General features: G+C 46.2%; 1 pseudogene; it reads right to left on the bottom strand.

Moving 5' to 3' along the window:
- Positions 1–13,513: 13,513 nt before the first annotated feature.
- Positions 13,514–13,702, bottom strand: part of LOC149191719 (25S ribosomal RNA) — a 3,678-nt pseudogene continuing 3,489 nt past the window's right edge.

Here is a 13,702-nt window from a genome sequence, read left to right as displayed (position 1 = left end):
ATCGAATGATTCTATGGGTGTTCGACACCAGCTAATTGATTCACACGCCGCAGATTGTACCTATAGTACCTTGAGGACCATTGTCATTATTGGTGGTCCCTGTCGCGTCTGTTAATAGTTTTCATCATTGACTGGTAATCAGACGATGTTCATGCATGTTCGACTTCAGCTAATGTATTCACATGCTTGGACTTGTACTTTTGTTCAGGTCGGGACGGAGTGCAAGACCCTGGGTCTCTGTCTATTATGGTCCAGGTTGCGATTTTGTGGATGATCATTACATGACTCATTGATGGATGGTTGCGCCCATACCTGAGTCCTCATGGATGGCTGCGACCATACCTTATCATTATTCTGGTCTCTTTCGCTGGGTGGCTGCGTCCATTCCACAGACCTTTTCGCATGTCTTTCGGATGGCTGCGCCCATGCCTAGACTGCATGTACTTGATTATCAGAGATATTCGGTCCTTCCTGGTGGTGTTCCAGTTCGGCGAGTGTTGTAAAGCATTTCACCTCTCCCACTCTCTCGGTCTTCATGCTTTAGGGGGCATCTGTTACACAGTAATTTGTCACTGTCTCCCTGTCAGTCACCCTACTATGTCAGGAATTCACAATAATCAAGTTCATGCCTTCTGAACTGGCCAAAAACCCACTTTTCCAAAGTTTTCCTCATCAGCGCGTCTGTTTCTAAAATATCCGCGATGACTGGCGCTTCATAGCAGACCTCGCGCACTGCCAGCGCGGAAGCACACGACTTTTCCGCGCTGATCGAATTTCATGACCAGCGCAGCCTCTGTTTGTACTTACCCGCACTGACATGGCCCTTTCCATTATGTCTTTGCGACGTCAGCGCGCTAGACCAGTTATGCACCTGCGCTGATCCAGTTTTGGTGAATTTGTTTCAACAGCTAGCCTTCTAGATAACTCCAGACTTGGTTGTTGGCTTTGTGAGTATCACCTCCCTTCTATGGCATGTCTGTTCGACCCTTTGCAACTACTTCCCTTGAAGATAAGCTCATCCTTCCACCATTCAAGGAGACTCATTCTCCTATATAAACCTCTACCATTACCATGAGCAACTAGTTTGGAATAGCTTGGATTGTGTGGAGCTTATAGTGCTCAGATTGCTGCTACTATAGGTAGTTGGTGTGATAAGTGTGGAAGTGCTTGATAGCTTAGGGAAGGTTATGTTGTGTTGCTTGTGTGAGAGAGAGAGCTTCTTGTCTTGGGAGAATCATTTCCAAAGGTGAATGCTTGAGACACTTGCTGACTGGCCCCTCCTGAGAAGGATACCGACGTCAGAACATTTGGTTGTACTCTTCTCTGCTTGATTAATAATAGATGACTGCTATTATTGTTCCATTCTCATTTGTCTACGCAATGGTTAATGTGAATTACATCCTTTCTGACTGATGTATGGTTGCTTTTATTAGATTTCACGCTTGTGTTTGTTTCCTCTTCGTGTGTGCAGGTGTCTATTTGCGGAGATCGCGGAGGATTGTGACCGGCCAGGGCGAAGGAGTGAAGGTGGCATCTCTTCATCATAAAACAATGCTAGAATCCAAGTAGGTGCTCTTTGCCTATCTTTTGATTGCAATTAGGAACTTGGTAGTAGCATTGACCGATTGTTGCTAGACCCACTCTGGGCTAGTAGGGATCGCCTCTATCCGTAGAGGGGATTTACCTCTCCAACAGGGATCGTCTCTGTTCGCAGAGAGGATTCACCTCCACAATAGGGTTGTTCAGTTTGAGGGTGTGCCCAAGCACACAAGCCCATATAAAAAATTCTAAGTTGTGACTCGGGGTGGGCTTTGTGCATGTTCATGTAGCTCGTTTGCCCAGCTCTCCCTTCTCCTTTCGTTTCGGTCGTGTGGGTGCCCATGTAAACTCATTCGGGCGAGTCATTTAAGGGCGTCCGTGTCAACTTTTTTGGGTGGGTCATTCGGGCGGGTAGTTTGAGGGCATCCATGTAAACTGATTCTGGTGGGTTGGGCAAGGGCGTTTGTGTAAACTCATTCAGGAGGGTCAGGCAAGGGTGTCCATGTAAACTCGTTCGGTTAGGTCGTTCAGTGTGAGGGTGTGCCCGGGAACATGAGCCTGTATTAGAAATGCTAAGTTGTGACCCAGAGTGGGTTTTGTCCACATTAGTGCAGTTCATTTTCCTAGCTCTCCCTTGTGCCTTCGTTTCGGTCATGTGGGCGCCCATGTTAACTGGTTCGGGCGGGTCATTTTAGGGCATTTGTGTAAACTCGTTTCAGTGGGTCGTTTGGGCAGGTCTTTGAGGGTGTCTGTGTAAACTCTTTTGGATGGATCATTCAGGTGGGTCGGGAGAGGGCATCCGTGTAAACTCATTCGGGCAGGTTGGGCAAGGGTGTCTGCGTAAACTCATTCAGTCAGGTTGTTCAGTGTGAGGCTGCACTCAGGCACACGAGCCCACTTCAAAAATGCTAAGTTGTGACTCGGTGTGGGGTTTGTGCACGTTCGTGTATCTCATTTTCCTAGCTATCCCTTGTCCTTTTTTTTTTCAGTCGTGTGGGTACCCATGTAAACTCATTCGGGCAAGTCATTTGAGGGCATCCGTGTCAACTCATTCGGGCAGGTCATTCAGGTGGGTTGTTTGAGGGCATCCGTGTAAACTCATTCAGAGGGGTCAGGCGAGGGCATCCATTCAAACTCGTTAGTACAGGTCAGGTGAGGGTGTCCCTGTAAACTCATTTGGTTGGGTTGTTTAGTGTGAGGCCGCACTTGGGCACATGAGCTCGTATAAAAAATGCTAAATTGTGACTTGGGGTGGGCTTTGTGCATGTTCGTGCATCTCGTTTTCCTGGCTCTCCCTTGTGCCTTCGTTTTGGTCATGTGGGCGCCCATGTAAACTCATTCAGGTGGGTCATTTCAAGGCATCTATGTCAACTCGTTTGGACGGGTCGTTTGAGGCCATTCGTGTAAACTCGTTCGAGCAGGTCATTCGGGTGGGTCGTTCGAGGGTGTCCATGTAAACTTGTTCGGGCAGGTCGGGTGAGGGGGTCCATGTAAACTCATTCGGGTGGGTCAGGTGAGGGTGTCCATGTAAACTCATTCGGTCGGGTCGTTTACTGTGTGGGCACACCCGAGCACATGAGCTCGTATCAAAAATGCTAAGTTGTGACCCAGGGTGGGCATTGTACACGTTCGTGCAACCCGTTTTCCCTACTCTCCCTTGTGCCTTCGTTTCGGTGATGTGTGCACCCATGTAAACTTGTTCGGGCGGGTAACTTGAGAGCATCGGTGCCAACTTGTTTGGTTGATTCATTTGAGTGCATCCATGTAAACTTATTCATGTGGGTTGTTCGATCGGGTTGTTTGATGGCGTTCGTGTAAACTCGTTCAGGTGGGTTGGGTGAGGGCATCCATGTAAACTTGTTTGGTCAGGTCATTCAGTGTGAGGGCACACCTGGGCATGTAAGCCCATATCAGAAATGCTAAGTTGTGACCCGTGGTGAACTTTGTGCCTGTTCGTGCAACTCGTTTGCCCAACTCTACCTTGTGCCTTCATTTCAGTTGTGTGTGGCCATCCATGTAAACTCATTCGGGTCGGTTGTTTGAGGGTGCCCATGTAAACTCATTCAGGTGGGTCATTTGAGTGTGTTCATGTAAACTCATTTAGGTGGGTTGTTTTTGGGCAACCATGTAAACTCGTTCGGGCAGGTCATTTGAGGGCACCAGTGTTAACTCGTTTGGGCGGGTCATTTGAAGGTGCCCATGTAAACTCGTTCAGGTGGGTCATTTGAGGCCGTTTGTGTAAACTCGTTCGGGCAGGTCATTTGAGGGTGCACGTGTAAACTCATTTGGTCATGTCTTTCAATGTGAGGGCATGCCCGAGCACTTTCGCCCGTATCAAAATTGTGAAGTTGTGACTTGGGGTGGGCTTTGTGCATGTTCATGTAGCTCGTTTTCCTGGCTCTCCCTTGTTCCTTCATTTCGGTCATGTGTGGGTGCCCATGTAAACTCGATCAGGTCGGGTTGGGTCAGGTTGTGTCGTGCCTTATGAGGGCTCCCACAAAAACTCATTCGGTTGGGTCAGGTTTGGTTGTGCGAGGGTGCCCATGTAAACTCTTTCGGGCATGGTCTTGCTTTTCATGTGAAAAGTGGGCTAGTAATTGAGATGTTTGTTCAATTTTGGCTGAAGGATGTCCTTGGGTCATTTGTAGGGTGGCTGATTCTTATCTACTCTCCATCCCCATTCGGTAGCACATGAGCAGTAATGTTGGCCATGCTCGTCTTCGTCCCTCAGTCAAATTTTTGTGTGAAAGGTGGGTTGGTAATTGAGTTGTATTTTTGGGTTTTCCTGAAGAATGGCCTTGGGTCATTTGTAGGGTGGCCAATTTTCATCTTCTCTTCATCCCCACTAGGTAGCACATGAGCGATAATGTTGGCCATGCTCATCCCAGGAGGCATATGTGAACAATTCCACTTCTGCTCTCCAAATTCTTCGAGTTGTATGGGTTGTTGTGGTGTGGCTGTCGGGCTCATCCTGGTCTCTTGTGCCCATCCAAATGATACAAGTGATAGGTTTTCTTCCTACCCGAATGACTTTACATGGTGCCCACACGATCGAAATGAAGGCACAAGGGAGAGCCAAGAAAACGAGCTACACGAACGTGCACAAAGCCCACCGTGGGTCACAACTTAGCAATTTTGAAACGAGCTCGTGTGCCCAGGCGTGTCCTCACACTGAATGACCCGCCCAAACAATTTTACATGAACACCCTCACCCAACCCACCCGAATGCATTTAGATGGATGCCCTCGCCTAATCCGCCCGAACGACCCACCCAAACGAGTTTACATGAACACCCTCAAACGACCCGCCCGAATGAGTTTACACGGACACCCTCAAATGACCCACCCGAATGATTTTACACCGACGCACTCAAACGACCCACCTGAATGAGTTTATATGGGTGCTCACATGACTGAAATGAAGGCACAAGTGAGAGTCAGGCAAAAAAGCTGCACAAATGTGCATAAAGCCCACCACGGGTCACAACTTAGCATTTTTGATATGGGCTTCTGTGCCTAGGCGCACCCTCACACTGAACGACCTGACCGAATGAGTTTACATGAACACCCTCAAACAACCCACCCGAACGAGTTTACACGAGCACCCTTGAACGACCTGCCTAAACGAACCACCTGAACAAGTTTACACGAATGCCCCCAAACGACCCGCCCAAATGACCCACCTGAACGAGTTTACACATATGGCCTCAAACGACCTGCCCAAACAAGTTCACACAGATGCCCTCAAACGAGCCACCTGAATGAGTTTACATGGATGCCCTAGAATGAACTTCCCAAACAAGTTTACATGGACGGCGTCAAACGAGCCGCCCGAACGCGTTTACACGGACACCCTCAAACGACCCACCCAAATGAGTTTACATGGGCGCCCACACTACCAAAACGAAGGAACAAGGGAGAGTCGGGCAAACGAGTTGCACGAATGTGCACAAAGCCCACCTCGGATCACAACTTATAATTTTTGATACGGGCTCGTGTGCTTGGGCATACCCTCACACCGAATGACATGACCAAACAAGTTTACATAGGCGCCCTCAAACGACCCTCCAAAATGATTTTACATGGAAAATGACCCACCTGAATGAGTTTACATGGCAAACAACTCGCCTGAACGAGTTTACATGAGCGCCCTCAAATGACCCACCCGAACAAGTTTACACGACCACCCTCAAATGACCTACCCATACGAATTTACAAGGGTGCCCTCAAACGACCTGCTTGAATGAGTTTACACGACCACCCTCAAACACCCCACTCAAATGAGTTTACATGGCAAATGACCTCATCGAACAAGTTTACATGGGCACCCTCAAATGACCCACCTGAATGAGTTTACATAGCAAACAACCCACTCAAATGTGTTTACATGGCAAACAACCCTCAAATGACCCACCCAAATGATTTTACATCGAAAACAACCCTCATGGATGAGATTACATGGGTGCCCTCAAATGACCCACCTGAACGATTTTACATGGCAAACGACTCACCCGAGTGAGTTTACATGGGCACCCTCAAATTACCTGCCCGAATGAGTTTACACGGTAAACGACTCACCTAAACTAGTTTACACAGGCAAATGACATGCCCAAACGAGTTGACACAGGCAAACAACCTGCTCAAACAAGTTTACATGGCAAATTACCCATCCAAACGCATTTACATGGGCTCCAACACATGATAGAAATGAAGGCACAAGGGAGAGTCAGGCAAATGGGCCACATGAACGTGCACAAAGCCCACCCCGGGTCACAACTTAGCATTTTTGATATGGCCATGTGTGCCATGGGCACCCTGACATGACACGACAAGATCCAACCCAACCTGACCCACCCGAACAAAATTTGGGGTTTCCATGGGTGCACGACCCGAAAAAAATTTGGGGTTTTCGTGGGTGCACCACCTCAAAGAATGCACGATGGAACGTCGGGTAAACGGGCTGCATGAATGTGTAGAAGACACACGGGCGGTCATGGCTTAGCATTTTTGGCATGTCCACGTGTGCCCGGGCACCCACACATGGCACGACATGACCCGACTGGCCCTGGGCAAGCTGACCCCACCCACCCAAACACGTTTGCACAGGCACCCACACACGACACAACACGACCAAACCCAAACAAAATTTGGGGTTTCCATGGGTGCACAACTCTAACGAAATTTTGGGTTTCCATGGGTGCACGACCCGAATGAAGGCACAAGGGAGCGTCAGGAAAACGGGATGCACGAATGTGTAGAAGGCACACGGGGGGTCACGACGTAGCATTTTTGGCAGTTCCACATGTGCCTGAGCACCCATGCATGACATGACCTAACCCACCCGAATGAAATTTGGGTTTTCCATGGGTGCACAACTCAAACAAAGGCACGAGGGAGCATCGGGCAAATAGGTTGCATGAACATGCAGAAGGCACACAAGTGGTCACGTCTTAGCATTTTTTGCATAGCCACATGTTCCTGAGCACCCACACATAGCAGGACATGACCCGACTTGACTCACCCGAACGCGTTTGCATGGGCACCCACACACGACACGACCCAACCTACTCGAATGAAATTTGGGGTTTCCATGTGTGCATGGCCTGAATGAAATTTGGGGTTTCCATGGGTGCATGAACCAAACAAATGCATGAGGAAGCGTCAGGAAAATGGGCCGCATGAACGTGTAGAAGACACATGGGCGGTGATGACTTAGAATTTTTGGCATGGCAACGTGTGCTCGAGCACCCACACATGGCATGGCACGACTTGACCCGCCCTGGGCAAGCCGACCCAACCCGCCCAAATGAAATTTGGGGTTTCCATGGGTGCACGACCTGAACAAAGGCACGACGGAGTGTTGGGAAAATGGGCCGCACGAATGTGCAGAAGACACAAAGGCGGTCACGACTTAGCATTTTTGGCATAGCCACGTGTGCCTAGGCACCCACACACGACACGACATGGCATGACGCAATCCGCTCAAACGAAATTTGGGGTTTGCATGGCTGCATGACCCAAACGAAGGCACGAGGGTAGGAATATCTTTGACTCTATTACATAAATATACCTGGTGTAACATTCCCTTAAGGTATTCGACATTTTCTTTTGACTCTTTGACTCACCTATAACACTTTAACATGTGCTAGGTCTATTTCAATGAGAAAGAAACTCAATGATAAATATAATATATATATATATATATATATATATATCTATATATAAATAAATATATATATATATATATATATATTTCTTTTCTTGAATAAATACAAATATCAAAAGTACATTTATGAAGACTGAACCCAGTTACACTTTCTTCAACACCCCCTCTTAACTAGGGAGGTATTCATAAATCATTACAAGGTGTTTGGCTATTTTTCAATCTTGAATAATTCACATAGGAGAAACTGGATTGGCAACCCATTTGTTATAGCATCATATTAGCCAACATTGTTCATAGCAAGGCATTGACTAATAGATTTATCTCTCATAAGATCAGAGCACAATGTTGGTGAGACCAATGGCTTATAAACACCTTAGTCATTGTCTCTCAAGGTACATACCCACCCAGGTGTTCCTTGAGTATGACCTTCTAGGACAATTCTTGTCTTGGGTTCCCAACCCTCAAAGAATATCGCTCCTCTTGCCTACTCTTGTCTTGGATGCCCTACACATCCTCAAAGAGCATCAAATGCCAGATGATTACCCAATCCTCCCATTCTTTCTTGACTAGTGAAGACAAGAATGTTGTGTCTATCTCTTCCCCTTGATTAAGGGATACATGCCCAAGTTTCCTTTGACAAGGAACTTGCCCAAGCTCCTTTGTAGTTGGGAACTTGTTAGAACTCCCTCTTAGCTAAGGACTTGTCCATTCATCAACAACGTCTTCTTCGTGGGTCCTTCAGCTGCTTGAACTCCTTCTTTCCTTCAATGTCATGAAGTCTTTGTTTGAACTTCTTCTTGGCAAGGTACCAACCATCGATCACTTTCCCTCCTGGTTTGTCATGTCATTGCTCCCTTCGTGGAAAGTGGCCTTCTTGATATATATCAAGTCCTTTTTGTCATCTAGCTACTCCTTTGTCATCTTGTCTATCCTTCATAATACTTATCACATGGATATTTAGTTGTACTTGCTTGTTCCCATACATTTATTTAGTGGCCCTTCATGACTTCATTGTGATATTGCATCAACATCAAATGGTGCTTTTATTGGATGGCCTCTTCATCATGAAATATTTGTAGAGTTGATTCGGTTATCTGCACCTTACTATCTCCAAGGCCTTCGTAGGTGACAAGGGTCCTTTGATCTTTTTCTTCCTTTATCAGAGTTGCCATGTCTTCTTTCGAGAGATGTTGAGGAATCTTTTCAAATAGTTATTCTTTGTGACCACGATGTTCTTCACATGCTTGATCTCTTTCTTCATTTTCTTCTTCTTGGATTGATTAGTTAACCACCTTATACTCGTTATCATAGTACTTATTCATTTTGACCTTTACTCCATTGTAGTACATTCCTCCAAGGATATCATTGGCGAAAGAGATCCTTTTATTCTTTATCATGATTCTAGAACCTTTCCCATGACCCAATATATATGATGACATGACTTAAACTTTGATTCATACATACCTCATCTTGATTATGCTTTTATCATCTCTACTTTATTTGATAGTTTTCCTCGATTGGTTTAGCATTTCTTGCTTCATCTTCTCTCGCTTTTATATCATCCTTTCTTGAATCCCATAAATGGGACTCCAATGAGACATCTACCCCCTTATGTACAAACCTTATTTTGAAGATTCTATCAAAGGATCTTGAAGACCCTTACCTTGCAAATGTTTCTTCCTTTGATGATGGAGGCCTTTTAATAATTTTGATCATGATCAATCATTTTTCATTGTGGATGAGACCCTATAATAGGTATGCTCCTTCTATGTGAATATCCTGAGCTATATCTACACCATGATCCTATATTCTAGAAGATATCTTTAAGAATGCAATCTGTTCTATTTCTATATGCTCTTATACTACTCAAAACTTTGAAAGAAGACGTTAATCAAAGAGGTTGACTTAGCCATAGGAGGATCTTCCTTCTTTTGCTACTTTTCATCTTCCTTCACTTCTTGAGTTACATGAGCTTCTTGCCTTTTTGTCTTGTTGTTGTTGTCCTTCTTAAGCTTAGGACAATCCCTTTTGTATCGTCCATATTCTTGGCATCCAAATCATTATACTTTGGACATGTAGTGGTCCCAACCAATTTGTTACATTCCTCACAAAAAGACATTGAGGTATACTCAAAAGGGAACATATACTTACTTGATAGATTTTGAGATGTAGTGAAATTTCTTTTTTCTTGAAGAATTGATAGATTTCCTTCCTTAGATCTTGATGTTCTTCAAGTTGCTTTCTTCAAATGGACTTGCTTGGTGACTTGACTCGTAGTGCCTTTCATTTTTCAAGATGGTGTAGTTTGATGTAGGTCCCTCTTTGATTTGTTCTTCTTGTAGGTGCCTTTATACAAGGTGTTTCTTCTTGCTTTTTAGTCTTCCATGATGAATGATAGATGGTATACCTTCTTGCCCTTGATGTGATTGAGACTTCTTGGCTTGATGCTTCAACCTTGCAGATGTTCTTGAGATTCCCTTTCCTTGATGTGTCACCTTAGCTCTGATACCCCGTTGAAGAATCTGGGGAAATCGGGTATAGCATGATTCTTCTAGACTTGATAACAATTTGTGAAGCTCTTTTACAATTTATCTTGTTATCTTAATCTTCCTCTCTTCTTATTAATGCATGTGTGTTTACTTCATCAAACTGGTGCCAAAAACATAAGAACAAGAACAAAAGATGTTGGATCTCTGCAAGGGAAAAACCTCTCTCTCTCAGAGAGGAAAACCCTTTCATAAATTTCTCTTATTGAAGCTTCTTATTGGTCATTGCAAAGCCCTATACCCTTTACAAGAATATCCTCCAAGAAAAATTCAAGTCCTTCCTCCTCTCTGCACTTTGTTTCTTCAGCACTTCGCTCCCTGGCATTGTGTCCTTCTTTCAACTTTTGATATTCCTTGGTGGACTAGCTCTAGACGAGACTCCAATCTTTGATCCTTAGTGATATCCTTTACTAATGAAGAAACCTTCATTCTCTTGACCAACCGAGTCTTTTTCTTGATGTGATGTTGCAGACTCAATGTACACCAAGTTTACTGCACTTGGGGTGATTTCCATTTCGACTAGACATGGAAACCCCAAATTTTCGACACTTGGGAGGATTTCGACAAGGCGCAACATGGAATCCCTGGGTTCCTCACAATTTGGCGGCTTTTGTCTAGGAGCGACTGGCAGACCCCATGTCACACTCCTATCCTATTGGAAGTATTTCAACCACACATAAGCATTTGCGGCACCGCCATAATTTTTCCTTTTACCAATACTTCAGTACACGGTCTGTGCCTACTTCAACACTCAATCAATTTTCCAATAAGTTTTCTTAACAATGTAGCGAAAATAACTTACCATCAATTTATCTTCTTCAATTATTCTTTCAACCCATTGTGTCATGTGGTCATGTTGCACTGCCCGTAGCTTGCAAAACACAACTCCACACCTGAACTACAAACTTGTCCACCTGAATTTCCATTTCACGGCACCCAAACTCTGCCCGTCGGTACAGTCCATAGTGAGGGCGCATGGCCGGCATGTAGTGCAGCCTGCTGCCTGATCGGTAACTCACCCTACTCTGCCTATCTGCACTACCAAGTCTGACCCACCCACTATAATCCACTCGCCAGAGCTGACCTCTTACTCGCACCCTTCTCTTCCTTCTGCTTTTTCCCAACTCCTTCCTTCGCACTTGTTCTGCGATGTGGAAGTCTGAGTTCAATGTCCCTTCATCGAATGCCATCCTCCTTACTTATACGCATCATTTCGCCCAAGGGCCATGTCTCTTGGGGATGATAAGGGTCGGCTCCATTAACATGCATGTCTGGTCGACCTGCCACATAACCTCGATACACCCCATTCAAATGAATCGTCGCATCCCTTTGTGTGCATCATTGGAACCCATGGGTTAGCTCCAACACTTAGATGATTACACTCATTGCCGCACATCGCACACCTGCCCACATCCTAACTTGTCTGCACATGGTCAACTCTTTCATTGGGTCACCGAACAAGGGTCACCCGAATGCCTTCCTATGGTGACTCACCCATCGTGCACATATCAAGGGGCGTGTGCCTTGCCCAACACAACACTTTCACTATGAGTGTGCCCATCACCATCGCACATAAGCGAATGCTATGCCAAGTCCTCATATAACCGAACACTCACCTGAGTCACGTATAACTGAACGCGGGTGCCCATACTATGGGTTCAGTATTTCACCTCTCTCGGGTGCTCTTGACTCGAATACCTGACACCCGACCCCCCCTTCCCCCCCCTAGTACGTGGTAGAGGTTTCCAGCGCGATGGGACATGGAAACCCTAGATTTCGTGCACTTAGGCAGCTCTCGTCACGGCGGGGTAGGGAAACCCTGCTTTTCCTGCACTTGAACGACTCATGTCGCAACAAGGCATGGAAACCCCATGTTCCAAAGACATACCAGGCAAGCGGTTTCCACCCCACTGTAAAATGGAAACCCCAAGTTCGCAAGACTTGGGCAGTTCTTCATCGTTCTCAAACATGGAAACCATGAGTTCCATAAACTTGGGAAATTTTGGTCGTGTTGTGACATGGAAACCCAAGTTCCCTGCATCGGGGCTGCGGTTTTCACCCGGGCGGGAGATGGAGACCCTAGAGATTCCTAGAATTAGGCGGTTTTCCTCATGCCATGAAACATGAGCCCTGGGTATAGTGGACTTGGGTGGTTCTCTCTCATTCCACGGCATGGAAACCTGATTTCCCTACATCGAGGTCATGGTTTCTATCATGGTGGGACATGGAAGACCCCGACTTTCCGATAATTGGGCGATTTCCATCATGTCATGGAATGGAAACCCCAAGCTCCCCACATTGGTGCATTGTTGAGAACCCCACGTTTCCATCGTGCCGTAAAATGTGGAAAATCGCGGTTCCATCAAGGGTGGGATATGGAAACCCCAAGTTTCCCCAGACTTAGACACAACTGGTTTCGGCCATGGTGTGACATGGAAACCCTAGGTTTCCTAGGCTCGGGGGCCAGGGCGCGACATGGAAACCCCAAGTTTCCCCTGGCTTGGGCGCCATCAGTTTCAGTCGTGGCGCGAGATGGAAACCCCAAGTTTCCCAGGCTTGGGTGCCAGGGCATGACATGGAAACCCCAAGTTTCCCCAGGCTTGGGCGAACCCCGGTTTCGGTCGTGGCATGACATGGAAACCCCAAGTTTCCCTAGGTTTTGGCATCGAGGCATGACTTTGAAACACCAAATATTGGGTGCAACATGAAAACCCTAATTTTTTTGCACTGGGAGGAAGCCCCAAATTTTAGGCATCGAGTGGAAACCCCAAATTTTGGATGCGACATGGAAACCCCAATTTTTTTTGCGCTAGGTGGAAGCCCCAAATTTTAGGTGCCAAGTGTAAACCCCAAATTTTAGGTGCCAGGTGTAAACCCCAAATTTTGGGCACAACATGGAAACCCCAAATTTTTGTGCACCAGGAAGAAGCCCCAAATTTCATGTGTCAGGTGGAAGCCCCAAATTTTGGACATCGGGTTGTGGCATGGAAACCCCAATTTTTCCCATGCTTGGGTGCCTTTTCGTCGCAACATGCAAACCCCAAATTTTGGGCGCCGAGGCGCGACATGGAAACCCAAAAATTTTGGGTGCCAAAGCATAACATGGAAACCCCAATTTTGATGGGCTTCGGTGCCTTTTCCATCACGGCATGGAAACCCCAAATTTCCCGCCCCCAAGTAATAAAAAATTGTCGTCTGGAGGAAGAGGCAAAGGCGCAAGAGTGGGAGGGTTGTTTGGATTCGTTTGTGACAAGAGCAAAGCTCTGAATCGAGGCAACCAAGGGGTAAATCTTAGAAGATCATGGCAGCAAGGCCACTCTGCCACTTACAATACCCCGTCACGTATTTAAGTCGTCTGCAAAGGATTTTTCTCAAGGATTGTTTGGAATTGAACTTCAAAGCTACCCCAACCAAGATGCTTCATGGTCGTGGTTTGCAAATGGCATGGGCCC

This window comes from Pinus tabuliformis, chromosome 2_2 (genome assembly GCF_031772625.1).
Source record: "Pinus tabuliformis cultivar Carrire ecotype Pingquan chromosome 2_2, CPIR1, whole genome shotgun sequence".
Taxonomy (NCBI): domain Eukaryota; kingdom Viridiplantae; phylum Streptophyta; class Pinopsida; order Pinales; family Pinaceae; genus Pinus; species Pinus tabuliformis.
Note: the sequence above shows the minus strand (reverse complement) of the source record. Positions and strands in the feature narration are given on the sequence as shown.